The sequence below is a fragment of the Manis pentadactyla genome, chromosome X, assembly GCF_030020395.1.
Source record: "Manis pentadactyla isolate mManPen7 chromosome X, mManPen7.hap1, whole genome shotgun sequence".
In the NCBI taxonomy this organism is placed as follows: domain Eukaryota; kingdom Metazoa; phylum Chordata; class Mammalia; order Pholidota; family Manidae; genus Manis; species Manis pentadactyla.
This window is the reverse complement of record NC_080038.1, coordinates 87,912,320-87,929,044: the sequence shown is the minus strand read 5'-3', so window position 1 is coordinate 87,929,044 and position 16,725 is coordinate 87,912,320.

The following is a 16,725-nucleotide window of genomic DNA, read 5'->3' as shown; positions in this document are numbered from 1 at the left end:
TCCTGTATTGGGAGCATAGATATTTATAATGGTTATATCTTCTTCTTGGATTAACCTCTTTATCATTATATAATGTCCTTCGTTGTCTCTTGTGACTTTTTTTGTTTTGAAGTCTATTTTATGTGATACAAGTACTGCCACTCCTGCTTTTTCCTCCCTATTAGTTGCATGAAATATCTTTTTTCATCCCTTCACTTTTAGTCTGTGTATGTCTTTGGGTATAAAGTGAGTCTCTTGAATGTAGCATACAGATGGGTCTTGTTTTTTTATCCATTCAGTGACTCTATGTCTTTTGATTGGTGCATTCAATCCATTTACATTTAGCGTGATTATTGATAGGTATGTACTTACTGCCATCGCAGACTTTAGATTTGTCATTACCAAAGGTTCAAGGTTAACTTCCTTACTAAGAGTCTAACTTAACACACTTAATGTGCTATTACAAACACTATCTAAAGGTTCTTTTCTTTTTCTCCTCCTTTTTCTTCCTCCTCCATTCTTTATATATTAGGTATCATATTCTGCACTGTTTGTCTATTCCTTGATTAACTTTGGGGATAGCTCCTTTAATTTTGCATTTGCTTAATAATTAGCTTTTCTAATTTCTGTACTATGGTTTTATTACCTCTGGTGACTACTATTAAACCTTAGGAACACTTCCATCTATAGCTGTCCTTCCAAAATATGCTGTAGAGACGGTTTGCAGGAGGTAAATTCTCTCAGCTTTTGCTTATCTGGAAACTGTTTAATCCCTCCTTCAAATTTAAATGATAATCTTCCTGGTAAAAGTAATCTTGTTTCCAGGCCCTTCTGCTTCATTGCATTAAATACATCATGCCACTCCCTTATGGCCTGTAAGGTTTCTGCTGAGAAGTCTGATATTAGCCTGATGTGCTTTCCTTTGTATGTGATCTTATTTCTCTCTCTGGCTGCTTTTAATAGTCTGTCTTTATCCTTGATCTTTGCCATTTTAATTACTGTTTGTCTTCATGTTGTCCTCCTTGGGTTCCTTGTGTTGGGAGATCAATGCACCTCCATGGCCGGAGAGATTATCTCCTTCCCCAGATTGGGGAAGTTTTCAGCAATTACCTCCTCAAAGACACTTTCTATCCCTTTCTCTCTCTCTTCTTCTTCTGGTATCCCTATAATGGACATATTGTTCCATTTGGATTGGTCACACAGTTCTCTCAATATTCTTTAATTCTTAGAGATCCCTTTTTCTGTCTTTGTCTCAGCTTCTTTGTATTCCTCTTCTCTGGTTTATATTTAATTTATCATCTCCTCCACCATATCCAACCTACTTTTAATACCCTCCATTGTGTTCTTCAACGATTGCATCTCCAACTGGAATTCATTCCTGAGTTCTTGGATATCTTTCCGTAACTCCATTAGCATGTTAGTTATTTTTATTTTGAACTCCCTTTCAGGAAAAGTCATGACAACCATGTCATTTAGATCTTTCTCTAGAGTTGTATTAATTATTTTACTCTGGACCAGGTTCCTTTGGCATTTCATATTTGTATATGGCGCCCTCTAGTGTCCACAAGCTCTACTCTCTGGAGCTGCTCAGCCCCTGAAGCAATGTCAGCGGTCTCAGGGGAGTGGTATTGTTGCCTGGGGGTAGGAAAGAGTCCTGCTTCCTGGCTGCTATGCCTGCCTCCACTGCCTGAACCAGTGGGCTGAGCACCCAGGTATAAGCTTTTGTCCCAAAATAACCAGATATGGATCCCTGATTTCCACAAGTGGCCAGAATACCAGTCTCCCCAGGACCTCTGCCTGTCCCAGCTTTCCAACTCCATAATCACGAGAGTATGATGAAAGCACCATGAAATGTAGGATTTTGCTCCCAGAGCAGATCTCCGGAGCTAAGTTTTCAGCAGTCCCAGGCTCCCACTCCCTCCCTGCTCAGTTTCTCTTCTTCCCGCTGGTGAGCTGGGGTGGGGGAAGGACTTATGTCCCACCAGGCCACAACTTTGGTATGTTACTGTGTTCCATGAGGTCTGCTCTTTTCTCCAGGTGTATGCAGTCTGGTGCAGTCCTCTTTCCTGTTGCTCTCTCAGGGTTAGTTGTATTAATTATATTTTCATATTATATGCAGTTTTAGGAGGAAGCCTCTATCTCACCTCTCACGCTGCCATTTTTAATCTTCTTTCTATATGTGGCACAGCTCAGCATGTTTGGAGAACACACTAACTTGCGGCGTCTCCTAGAGCTTCATTTTTTAAAATGGAAAAAATTGAAAATAGCTAAATAAATAGTATATATATATATATACACAGAATGTAAACACAGAAATATCATTTCTGTGGTCTCTTTGTTATAACAAAGAGACCACAGAAATAACATTTATTTAAAGAACTTTTGTTTGTAAATGTCTTTGAAATCTCAGAATCCTGATTCATTAGAAATGTTAATGCCATATAACCAAGTACTTGGCTGTTTTCCCAATGGAAATTTCCAAGCAAATGAAATTCTATACTCTGAAAGAGATTATCCAAATAACATCGTTATTCTAAAATAGAAAAAAAATTCCAAATAAAGACTTGATTCCAAACTTTTCCTCAACACTTATGTAAACAACCCTAAATGAGGAACTGTTTTCACCTTATGGTGGAAACATTACTCCACATCAAGGCAAAGAACACAACCTTAGCTCTATCAGGCTAAGTAACCCTAACCTCAGTTTGGGGTTCTTCAAACAAAGGAGTGAAAATAATCCAGTCTCAGGAATTCTGTATCACTCACATTTTGTCTGAGAGTTTGACATTGAATTTTACTGTGTGCTTTTTTGAATTAATGAAACTTTACCCCAACACTGTTTTACGCATCAGTGTCATTCTTACCCAAATGTCCTTTTCACCGATGACAAATATGTTCTTAATTCCTTACCTTACACTAAGACATATCCATAACTACTTAAAGGTATTATCAATCCTAGAGTATTTGTATGCTAATGAAAATCAAAGCCCAATGTTTAAAGGCAAAGTTGTCGAGTTTCCAGCATTCACCTCCCTCTAAGTGATTTTTGTACCTAATCTTGACTCATATCAAAGGGCATCGCTTGAGAAGTTTAGTGACAAGAGCATCCTTTCAAAACAGATATAGCATCTTCTGTTGCCCTTAAAAATTTTCTTTCTTCATCCTACTTGAGGTTGCATCACATTTGATCACCAGAGATTAATTACTTCAGTTTTCTTCCATTATCAGTTCCACACATAATACCTATATGGAACTGAACAGCTTTGCTTTAGGGATTGTGGACAAATATGTATTATAGCGATTTGATATTGAAGAACCTATTATCACTGTTCATGGAATATGTAGAAAGGCTGCTGAGATGACTGAGAATGTTACACGCAGTCTAATTTAGTGTGTATAGGCTTGGGTCTAGAAATTAGATGAAGATTTAAACTATACTGATGGTCCTTATTGGAGGTATGATGTCAAACAAACCGTTTTAGCAGTCATTCACATAGGAGGGTTAAATAAAATAATGTATATGAAGTACTGGACCAGTAGTAAGAATTCAGTAACTGTGAACTAAAATAAAACAAAAACAACCCCAGTGAAAACTCTAGAGTGCATCTGGATTTCATAGCCCTGTTGAGAACTAGATTATGTCATTAATCAATTAAATTTAACTTTCCACAGCTAAAATTATATTATAAGCTATTTCTACTTTATATAATGAACAATTTAGGTGATACTACAACTCAGACCCTAGAGCTAAATTCCCTTGATTTTATGTGTTTGAATTTTTCATATAAGCTCTGTGTCAGAACTCTGCCAATGTTTGTGTAAGTCATATGATAGTCTTCGTGGTTTTGCATTCTTGATCATTCATTCAATAAGTAAATATTTATCCAACATCTGCTATGTACCATGTCTATATTATTTCTGACTGCTATAAAGTTACATAAGATATGCCTGCTTTTAATGTATGCACAGGTTGTTAAAGAAGGCATATATGTAAACAGCTAATGACAATAAAGTTATGTGTATGGCAAATAACTTGTTATAGAAAATGCAAGTGACAAATGTTATAAAATAGATTGACCCTTCATAATAAATAGTGTGGAATAGTCTGATTCATAAAATTTGTCTCCTGTACAGTATTAGGATGATAGAGTAAGAAATAGGGAAAAGGGTGCTAGCTTGCCCTGTTCCTTGCTATGGGAAATAATACTGCTAAACAGTGTTTTGCCACTTTCTTGGTTGTGTTATTATGGACCTTAGTTTTGTCTTGTGTAAGTTGGGATAATAAAATTTTCATTTCAATATTTATTTTGATGACTCATTCTTTCACCCACCAAATATTTATTATTACATGCTTTTTATACCAGGCAATGGGGTAGGCACTGGATTAAATAAAGCAATGTAAATAACGCACTTGATACATGGAAGGGCCCCCAATAAAAGACAGCTATGTAAGTGGGGACTTAAGTCATAATAATAAGCTAAGAACAATAAGAGTTATAGTTTGTTGAATATTTCTGCATGATACTTATATCACTTTTGAATACTGACAATGAATGACCAAAGGAGATAGGTGTATTTGAGGTGTTAATATGCTACTTATCTTTATTATTTGGAAATGTTTCCCACAACTCCCAAAATCAATATCATTATTAATACATTATTTATTATATTAACATATTATCCCATTATATATTATCATATTAACATTAATATGTAAACATATATAATATATTATATTAGTATAACATTGACGGTAATCAATAATATTGATATTGAGTATATTTATAATATATAGGTATAATTTATACATTTGCATATGTACTTAATTATATGTGTATAAACTATATATTAAATTAAATTAAATATAAAATATTATTACAATGCCTATAATATAAGTATAAATATTTCCCTTATGTAAGTGACTTAACATAAAGGTATGGTTCTCCCTAAAGTAACATGGACTACAACACTTTTTGCTAACATTTCTTCTAGAGGAACATGCTGTTTTTGATAAATTTTTTAGCCCCTTAACTAAAGACATAGATTCAAGTCTAAAATTTAATTTCAAATTTAGGAGCATGTAATTTGGAATAATTATTAGTGAATGCAAATTTCTATCTATGTTTCCTTGAATTTTTGAATTACATGGATGACCCAGAGCAAAAATAAATGGAAAACTATTATAACTCTAATATTTTCATTGTTTTAGTCAATATTATCTTGTTTATTGGTTTGCTTTTATACACATCTTTCAAATAAGAAATTTAAAGTAATTTCTGAACAGAACAGAAGCTATTCATCATTTTAGAATGAATTGTCTCATTTTGAAATTCTTACCCTCAAATATTAATTTTGCTACTAACCTTTTCTTTTTGCATGTAGGAAAATCAAAGTCTTATAAAGTATGTTTAATTTTTCAGAAATACAAAATGCTATTATTACAAGATATTTGCATTGAGTTGTATAAGATAATTTTAAATTATGACTTCAAGATAAATGAAAAAAACTTGAATGTCAAATATTTGCTCAAGCAAAATTAAAGAATTTCCAGGCTCTCTCAGGATTGTCCCCTTATTATTAGAAAGCTCTTTCCTGGAACTAAATTGTTGTCAAGGATTTTCCAATTTCACTGTGGTTCTTCAAAAAATCATTGTTGCTAGTTGGTTGTAATATTTAAGGAACCTAAATTAAATGGTGACCTAACATTAATATTAAGTCCAAATTAATGACAAAAAGGACATCATCAACTTCACCAAAAATGAAATGTCATCATAGAATATCACAGTTTATTTGATTATGAACAGTAAAAACATGAATCATAGAGAGCATGAGTTTGCAAACATTTACTGTGAAGGGTCTGATAGTAACTATTTTAGGCTTTGTGGATTTCATGGTCTCTTTGTCAAGCTACTACTTACCTCTGCCATTGTAAAGTGAAAGTAACCAGACATAATACATAAACAAATGGACCTGGGTGAGGTCTAATAAAACTTTATTTATTGACACTGAAATTTGAATTTCATATATTTTCATGTGTCAGAAAATATGCTTTTAAAATTTTCTCTACCACTTATGAATGTAAAAATCATTCTTAGGTCAAGAACTGTAAACAAGAAGGTGGAAGGCCAGGTTTAGCCTGCAGGTTATAGATTTCTGATCCCTTATTTAGGTAACTTTCACTCCATATAGCAGAACATCTCTATAGAGTGGAAGAGCAACTGATGGGAATCTATATAAGGTCAAAAGATTAACCATAAATGATTATTTTTAAGGATGCCAGCATCTCATTATGTTATAATCAGAAATAAAATGGAAATCTAAGTCGAGTCTCAGAGCTAGTGAAATCTCCTTCATCAGGACACAAAAGCCTAATTGTCAAAATGGCATAGATAATGGAAATTCTGAGAGATTTTGTATTTTTATTATGGCCAAGAATTCAAATCTTGTACTCACATTATTTTATATAAGCTGCCAATATATAAGATAATGAAGTGATTTGAATACCTTTTTTACTTCCCAACTTTCACAAAAGTGCTATTAAAGTGAAGTAACCAATAGATGGACATTATAAAAGAAAACAAATTAAAAGTTTACAAATATTCACCAGTAAGTCACTCGATTGAAAAAAAAAATGAACTATGTATAAACACATCTGTGATGAAACATTTTAAAAATATAGAACCATTATGCAACAGAGTTAAAAGGGTCTTTTATGTTGTATACTGATCAAGAAGGACTAGCTTTTGTTGCAGTACCAAAAAAATCCCCAAATCCTTTGACTTAAATAAACAAAAATTTACTTCTCGCTCATGTAACAGGTCTATCACAGTTTGGCTGGGATTTGTATATCTTTGTGTCTTTACTCCAGGACCCAGGCTAAAGAAGTTACCATCTGAGATGCTGTTGGTTATTGAGATAAGAGTAAAGACAACATGGAAAAATCATGTACTAACTTTTAAACCTTCCACTCAAAATGAAAGAGCATATCGCCTGACATTTCATTGGTTAAAGCTAGTTCAGTGACCATATTTAACTTCATGGGGATGGGGAAATACAATCTCAAGCAACTGGAATAAATGAGAAGAACCTGAAATAAATGGTGAAGAACAATAGGACTACCATACTACCCTTTTTTTCACAAGATTCAGCTCATTCCTTTACTTTAAACAGAATATTTTTACTACCTCCCCAGGGAAGGCAATACAAAAATCTCATCTAATGAGTGTATCAAACTCTAATCCAAGATCTCTGAGTTAGGTACAGTTAGTACCTGTATCAGATCCAGATATGACTCCTCCATACATGAAGAGAAATTGAAGTAGAAATAAATATGAAATAGAAAGAAAAATAATTGCTAATATAACAGGTTTATCACAGTTTGTCTGGGATCTGTGCTCCATTGTGTCTTCCCACAGATACTCAATATATAATGGTCAAAGACAGACAAGGTAAAAAAACACCTTTATTATTAGAAAGGGGAAGGATGGGAAACACACATGCTGGCTGTTAAAGTTACCACCTAGAAGTGATATATACCAGTTCCGTTCATTTTTCATTGGCCAGGTCAAGTCACATGGATATGCATGACTTAAAAGATTTGGGAATACAATTCTAGCATGACCCTGCAAGTAAGAGTCTGAAAGAGATAGTGTAGAACACTAATGATTACCATAAGCAAATATGTAGGTGTATCTGAAACCACCGTATCAAAGTAAAAGAAGAAAACTCTTAATGACTGTTTTCTTCTGTTCTCTGAAATGCAGGCCTCACTCATTATACTTTGAGTATATCCAACGTTTTGATCAGACCACAAAGGGAAATGGTGAGTTTACTTCATTCTTAAAACAGGTGAGTTTTACACAGCATTTCAATAGCCTGAATTAGAGGTAGTATAGAAAAAAGTCAAGTTGCTGTGATAATTACAATGCCAAGTTTAGAATGCATAAAGACAACAAGTTTAGAGTGCATCAAGTATTTATCTTCTCATGTTTAGCAAAACGCCATATTTTTCTTTGCTTTGCTTTAATGTATCTTGTTTATAACATGTCAGAATTGTCAAACTTCATAAAACAACGCTGTGAATAAAAATCACCTTGGATCCTTGTTACATATGCAGCTATTGGATTTACTCTTCCTTAGGTCTGTGGCATGTCCAAAGAATCTGCTCTTTTATTAAGCATTCCAGGTTATTCTGGAGTGGATGTTCTATGCAAACCCCATTTATAAATGAATAAAATGGAGTAACTAGAGACAAAGTAATCTAGAAATTTCTGAATTATTTTGCAGTGAAAATCTATATTAATAATAATATTCATATGCCATACATACAAATAAATAACAGAACATGGCATAGTTCATGCTAAAATAGATAAGTGAGTTATGAGTAAAATTAACTACTTCCTAGAAAAAGTGGATCACATTTTGAATATGACATATTTGCTGTTGAATTAAATATATCACTTTCGGTATCAGATAATTCATGCATTAAGTTATATCATCTGCTGAATTAGATGTTGTTCTTAAATCTGATACATTACTTCTTGATCCAGACACATATTTCTAAATTAGATACATAACTTGATGCATCAAATATATAATACTCTAAATCAAAGTTACCACCCACTAATTTATACATATTGAGAAGAATCTATTCTCAGGATGCATATGTCTTTAAAGAACTAGAGCATGCCCTGCATCATTCTTATTTCAGGTTTTACTTGAGCAATCCCCTAGAGACTTTCATTTTGTATTACTGCTTTAAGAGTTTGATGAATTTTCTTCTATTTGATGTATTTAAAGTCAACAGTTATCAGGAAAAAGAGGAGATATATCTCTGCATGAATTATGGAAATTTATACTTTTAGCTAGGAAATCTAAATAAATACAGTATTTACTGAGTTCCATTTACTGTTGTTACTCCTGTGCTATGCAAAGACCATGTCTAAAGTGCAGAAAATGAGTAGAAACTTGCCAATTACCTGTTTAATGAGATACATTAAACTGTGATATTTTGGTTGTCGATAAAAATCCTCTAGGTAGGATTATGAGTGGTTTAAAACTCAGACTGAATGAAAATATTATTATTTAATAAATATATTTAAATATATTCATATGTTTTTAATGTGATGATAATCATATTTAAAATACATATGATTATAAATTAAGAACTACTGCATTTGGCCAGAATACAATCTATGCAACTTGTAGCTCCAGGGGAAGCATGTTTCCAGCCTGGGGTAAATACACCAGTGAAACCAGGGAAGCTGAAATCAGTCAAGAGGAAAAATAAAGTTGGAGAAATCTGCTTATTTTCCCACAGGAAGCCTGGCTCCATTCGCCTCTCTCTCTGGCCACTGCTCTTGCTCACCATTTCTCCCTGACCTGGCACACACTCACCTCTTCTCCCTTGTAAACACCTATTGATATGGAGATGAACTGAAGCCTGGTGAGAGATTCTGGAAATACCACAATTTTACCCACATCCTAACGCTCCAGAAATCTTGCCTCACAATCAACTCACTCCACATCTTCCGCAATGGCCCCTATGTGAGAAAACCGAAGCACAGTAACCAGACTAACAACATACAATAACAACAGAAATAAAATCATGATAATCCTCAAGCTAGAGGATTTAGCTAGGTTCAAAGTCCTATTCCGATTAAGTCCATAGCTCACCCATTCCACAGGAGGCCAGCAGCTGAACTGGAGGGAACTCTGTACACTCTCAGCAAGCAACAGCTGCAGCCAGAGGGTAAGTCCATGCAGCAAAGACTGTAGAACAGCAGCATAGGTGACTCCTGTATGTGTGCAAGAGAGTGGGTAGTAACAGGAACAGGGTAGATGTAGCACTACTGGAAACACAGGCACTGGCCACAATAATAAGACACAACTTCCCTGCAAAGTGCTTTAACCTTCAGCCATTTGGGTATACTACCATGACCTTTGGTGGCTCTGCCGTTAACACAAAGGAGGCCAGCTTCCATGTCTTGTCCCAAGGTGCCAGAAGGGTCAACCATCACTGGTCCATGTGTCTAAATATCCAGGGCCTTGTAATCTACAGGTTTCTGTGGGATTCAGTCACATAATGCATTCCTGCCAGGCAGAGGCAAGCCTCACTGATGGACTACAACCCACATTGTATTCTTCCCTGGACCAAGTCATCTGCTCCATCATTCCATGGGGATGTCAAGGCAAATGGCTTACAAGTTGTTGCTAGAGGCCCCAGTTGCATGGACATCTAGTTTGTCCATTTTTCAATGGTGGAGGTAACTGCATATATTTTATACCAGCCCCACTTAATGCCCTTGCATGCCAAGGGGTTCAAGGGCTTCGGAATTTGTGCCAAGTGTGGGATAAACCCTCTCCAGTAGCCCAGAAGACCCAAAAGACCCAAACTTGTTGCAATAATGCCACAGTTCTCTGTAAGAGAATCAGAGGTAAGCATAACATTGGACACAACATTAGACTTCCCTATTCTCAAGGGACTTAAGGCTTATTCCACTCTGACAGACCCACACATGTATAAGAGTGGGGGCCCCAGGACACCACTCAGGGTCACATTAAATCAAGGTACATCCAGATCCTGTGTCCACCAAAGCCAGGACACACTACACATTCACTGGGGGCTGATTATTTACTCAGCATGGGGCCTCTGTCACAAGAAGCCACAGCCAGCACCCCAAGGCAGGTGTCTTGACTCTCCCCTCAGTCAAACTGTAATGCCCAACCATCCTCCAGCAAGGGTCCAGGTGGGTTCTGCATTTCCTCCCCAGGAAGTCCTGTAGGCACACAGGCCAGACATAGGGTTTTACCTCTGACTTCTGTGTCTTAGACCTCAGTGGCTGGAACCACTGCTCCAGCTTTAATTGGTACCACAGTTCTAACAAGATTCTATTAGGGTGCCCATCAAGTTTTTCTTTCACTGCTCCCACCTTTATCAAATCAACACACATCTGGGGCCTCAAGACCTTCACAGGGCCCTTTGAACCTCCCCTTTCAGCTGTAGACCATGCTTCCTTCCATTCTCCCCCAGATCTGCTAAAGTATGAAGTAGTCTCATTTATGGGTTGTCCTATGTGGGGGACAAGAGTAGTCACTAGGGAACCAAAGTGGGGTGGGGAAGCTGTATGGATCACTAGATTTCTCATTTCCACAGTGACCAACTCCTCACTAAGGCCCTGGAGGTCCATATTGTAGATGATATTTTTCATATCCAGCTCCTGTTGTTGGGGTCCGGAGTCGACCACCATTCAAATAGACAGAAGACACTCACGATAATGCAGGTCAAACAGCGAGGTTTGTTCCCAGCTAGCTGGGGTCCAAGTGTCTGCCTGATGCAGGGGGTTTTAACAAGGACCCATAGCACTCAAAGCCAGGGGTTTATATGGCATTTTCAAAAAGCACTTACTCACAGTAATTTTCCATAATTTTTGGCTTGTGCCACATCCTGGGGGTTAAGCAAAAGCAAGATAAGACCACTCCTCAAATGTTAGGGTGGTTCAGCAAGATAAGCTGACCAGAGTCACAACCACCCACAACTTGGTATGCATGATTAGCTGACCAAGGGTCGCAGCCGCCCACAGCCCAGTGTCTATTATTAACTTGTTCTTCAACACCTGTTTATCAAGCCTTACCCAGTTCTTCCTTTCCTGAGTCACATACTCATAAAATGGCTTTTTGGCCCTTAAGATGGCGATTCTCATGCTAATTCATTCTTACATTTCCCCCTTTTTGTTGTTACAACGAGGAACCTTGCTCATTGGTAGGGCAGTCGTAGGGGCTCTCAGGAGGGGGCAACTTTTCGTATTGTTGTCTCAAGAAGAGGAGTTGGACAGTATTAACACACTTTTTTTTTTTTTTTTTAGTTTTCCAATTTAGAAACATGTATGTTTCCCTATTTATTTAGATCTCTTTAAATGTTCTTCAGTACGATTTTATACTTTTTTTATATGTCTGGAACACTCTTGTTTGGTTTTTCCTTGGACATTTTATAGTTTTGTTGCTTTTGTGAAAGGAACTGATTTTTTCTCTTTTATTTCTAATTGGTTGTTGCCAGTTTCTATTCATTTCTCATTAAATAAACTTCATTTTTGAAAAGTTTCAGATTTAGAGACAAATTCCCAAGATAGTATTGAGTCCCATATCCTCCATACCTCATTTTCCCTATTTTTTTTTTAACACGGTGAACAAATTCTTACATAGTGAATAAGTTCTTACATGGTGAACAGTACAAGGGCAGTCATGACAGAAACTTTTGGTTTTGATCACGCATTATAAACTATAAACAATCAGGTCAAATATGAATATTTGTTTGATTTTTAAACTTAATTTATATGTGGATCCCACATTTCTCCCTTTATTATTATTATTATTATTATTATTATTATTATTATTATTTTTAATAAAATGCTGAAGTGGTAGGTAGATGTAAGATAAAGGTAGAAAACATAGTTTAGTGTTGTAAGAGACCAAATATAGATGATCAGGTGTGTGCCTGTAGAGTATGTGTTAATCCAAGCTAGACAAGGGAAATAAAACATCCATGGATGCAGAAGATTTCTCACAAAACAGGGGGGGAGAGGTTCTAAGCCTCACCTCTGTTGATCTCCAATTTCTCACCTGATGGCCCCTCTGTGACTGTGCCTGTCTTAGGTTGTTCCTCCCTTGAGGAATCTTACCCGTTTCTGGCTAACCAGTCATCTTCCGGGGCCATACAGGGAAATGTAAAGTTGGTAAGTGAGAGAGAAGCCATATTGTTTGAAAAGGTTAGCTTTTTACTTCTTTGCAGATTTATGCCCTGTGGCTTCTATGCCCAGCATTTGTCTTGAGGTATCTTTAGCACTTGGAGGAATTATGATACTCGGTAAATTCGATATGAGGCACGAATTCTATTTAAGGGTTGTAATTAGGAAGGAAGAAGAAAAGCTATAGAAGTAGCAGGCGGAAGAAAACATGGGAAGATTGATTATTTCTTTGACATATCTTCTTGTAGTGTAACTTAAGCATGTATAGGTTTTAAACTACTAATTAAATTGCGCACACACATTAACCTAATAGGAATACAGTTACATAACCAAAGCAGATCTATAATTACCAGCCATCTCCAGTGAAGCCAAGAAAACCAGTTAGGCACCCTAGGCATTTGTGAAAATTTGTCTATGATATGGTGGATATTGTCCAACTGTACTTGAACAGTCTGAGAGAAATCAGACAAATTAAAACAGCCCATTCCTGGGAATTGTTCACATCCCATATATTCTTTTAACAGTAGATAGTGTGTAGTTGTAAGATTTTGGAGTGCTACAACTTGCACTTCTCCTAATTCTTGGTTGAGTTCCAACAGTGTAGATCCAGTCAAATATGTTGTTTTACTGTATGCACAGGCCAGCTTAGAAATCTCTTTCTTCATTCCAATGACTAGTCCAGGAACCAGTGGGATGAATACAGCTACAACTGCAGCATCGCCTGGATCTTTGTTGAGGTTTTTTGATGATCATCTTCTATTATGACTCTTACAGAGAGTGTTGATGTTGGAAGTTCTTCTTCATATCGCATCTTAGTTCATTTTTTGGGTAGCCAAATTAGGCTTTGACCCTCTGTATAAACACAAACAGAACCTTTGCCCACACTTTGATATGCCCTTTATACCATTGTGTAGAACTCATTGGAGGTCACCACACAGGAAGTGCTTTTTTTTTAAGAGAAAGGAATATTATCAGAAAAGTGTACCTCTATAGCCAATCATCTGATACCCTTTAAGTGATCAAAGTTAAGGATATTTAAAGCATGCATTAATCGTTTATTTACAGTTAGTTTTATCCTATCATGGAGTAATCCCCCTTTTCTTTCTTTTTTTTTTGTTATCTTTAATCTACACTTATATGAAGAATATTATGTTTACTAGGCTCTCCCCTATACCAGGTCCCTGCTATAAACCTCTTTACAGTCACTGTCCATCAGCATAGCTAAATGTTGTAGAATCACTACTTGTCTTCTCTGTGTTGTACAGCCCTCCCCTTTCTCCCACCCACCCCATGCATGCTGATCTTAATACCGCCCTTCTTCCTCCCCCCTTATCCCTCCCTACCCACCCATCCTCCCCAGTCCCTTTTCCTTTGGTACCAGTTAGTCCATTCTTGTGTTCTGTGATTCTGCTGCTGTTTTGTTCCTTCAGATTTTCCTTTGATCTTATACTCCACAGATAAGTGAAATCATTTGGTATTTCTCTTTCTCCTCTTGGCTTATTTCACTGAGCATAATACCCTCCAGCTCCATCCATGTTGCTGCAAATGGAAGGATTTGCCCTCTTCTTATGGCTGAGTAGTATTCCATTGTGTATATGTACCACATCTTCTTTATCCATTCATCTACCCATGGACATTTACGTTGTTTCCAATTCTTGGCTATTGTAAATGGTGCTGCAATAAACATAGGGGTGCATCTGTCTTTCTCAAACTTGATTGCTGCGTTCCTAGGGTAAATTCCTAGGAGTGGAATTCCTGGGTCAAATGGTAAGTCTGTTTTGAGCATTTTGATGAACCTCCATACTGCTTTCCACAATGGTTGAACTAGTTTACATCCCCACCAGCAGTGTAGGAGGGTTCACCTTTCTCCACAGCCTCACCAACATTTGTTGTTGTTTGTCTTTTGGATGGCAGCCATCCTTACTGGTGTGAGGTGATACCTCATTGTAGTTTTAATTTGCATTTCTCTGATAATTAGTGATGAGGAGCATCTTTTCGTGTGTCTGTTGGCCATCTGAATTTCTTTTTTGGAGAACTGTCTGTTCAGTTCCTCTGCCCATTTTTTAATTGGATTATTTGATTTTTGTTTCTTGAGGCATGTGAGTTCTTTATATATTTTGGACGTCAAGCCTTTATTGGATCTGTCATTTACAAATATATTCTCCCATACTGTAGGGTTCCTTTTTGCTCTATTGATGGTGTCTTCTGCTCTACAGAACCTTTTCAGCTTATTATAGTCCCACTTGTTCATTTTTACTGTTGTTCTCCTAGCCCGGGGAGATATGTTCAAGAAGAGGTCACTCATGTTTATGTCTAAGATTTTTTTGCCTATGTTTTTCCACGAGTTTAACGGTTTTATGGCTTACATTCAGGTCTTTGATCCATTTTGAATTTACTTTTGTATACGTTGTTAGACAATGGTCCAGTTTCATTCTTCTGCATGTAGCTGTCCAGTTTTGCCAGCACCATCTGTTGAAGAGACTGTCATTTTGCAATTGTATGTCCATGGCTCCTTTATCAAATATTAATTGACCATATATGTTTGGGTTAATGTCTGGAGTCTCTAGTCTGTTCCACTGGTCTGTGGCTCTGTTCTTGTGCCAGTACCAAATTGTCTTGATTACTATGGCTTTATAGTAGAGCTCAAATTTGGGGAGTGAGATCCCCCCTACTTTGTTCTTCTTTCTCAGAATTGCTTTGGCTATTCGGGGTCTTTGGTGTTTCCATATGAATTTCTGAATTATTTGTTCCAGTTCATTGAAGAATGTTGCTGGTAATTTGATAAGGATTGCATCAAATCTGTATATTGCTTTGTGCAGGATGGCCATTTTGACGATATTAATTCTTCCTAGCCATGAGCATGGTATGAGTTTCCATTTGTTAGTGTCCCCTTTAATTTCTCTTAAGAGTGACTTGTAGTTTTCACAGTATAGGTCATTCACTTCTTTGGTTAGATTTAATCCTTGGTATTTTATTCTTTTTGATGCAATTGTGAATGGAATTGTTTTCCTGATTTCTCTTTCTATTGGTTCATTGTTAGTGTATAGGAAAGCTACAGATTTCTGTGTGTTGATTTTGTATCCTGCAACTTTGCTGTATTCCGATATCAGTTCTAGTAGTTTTGGGGTGTAGTCTTTAGGGTTTTTTATGTACAGTATCATGTTATCTGCAAATAGTGACAGTTTAACTTCTTCTTTACCAATCTGGATTCATTGTATTTCTTTATTTTGTCTGATTGCCATGGCTAGGACCTCCAGTACTATGTTAAATAGCAGTGGGGAGAGTGGGCATCCCTGTCTAGTTCCTGATCTCAGAGGAAAAGATATCAGCTTCTTGCTGTTCAGTATAATGTTGGCTGTGGTTTTATGATATATGGACTTTATTATGTTGAGGTACTTGCCATCTATTCCCATTTTGCTGAGAGTTTTTATCATGAATGGATGTTGAATTTTGTCAAATGCTTTTCCAGCATCTATGGAGATGATCACGTGGTTTTTGTCTTTCTTTTTGTTTATGTGGTGGATAATGTTGATGGATTTTCGAATGTTGTACCATCCTTGCATCCCTGGGATGAATCCCACTTTTTCATGGTGTATGATCCTTTTGATATACTTTTGTATTCGGTTTGCTAATATTTTATTAAGTATTCTTGCATCTACATTCATCAGGGATATTGGTCTGTAATTTTCTTTTTTGGCGGAGTCTTTGCCTGGTTTTGGTATTAGGGTGATGTTAGCTTCATAGAATGAGTTTGGGAGTATTCCCTCCTCTTCTATTTTTTGGAAAACTTTCAGGAGAATGGGTATTATGTCTTCGCTGTGTGTCTGATGAAATTCCGAGGTATATCCATCTGGCCCAGGTGTTTTGTTCTTGGGTAGTTTTTTGATTACCGTTTCAATTTCTTTGCTCATAATTGGTTTGCTTAACTTTTGTGTTTCTTCCTTGGTCAGTCTTGGAAGGTTGTATTTTTCTAGGAAGTTGTCCATTTCTTGTAAGTTTTCCA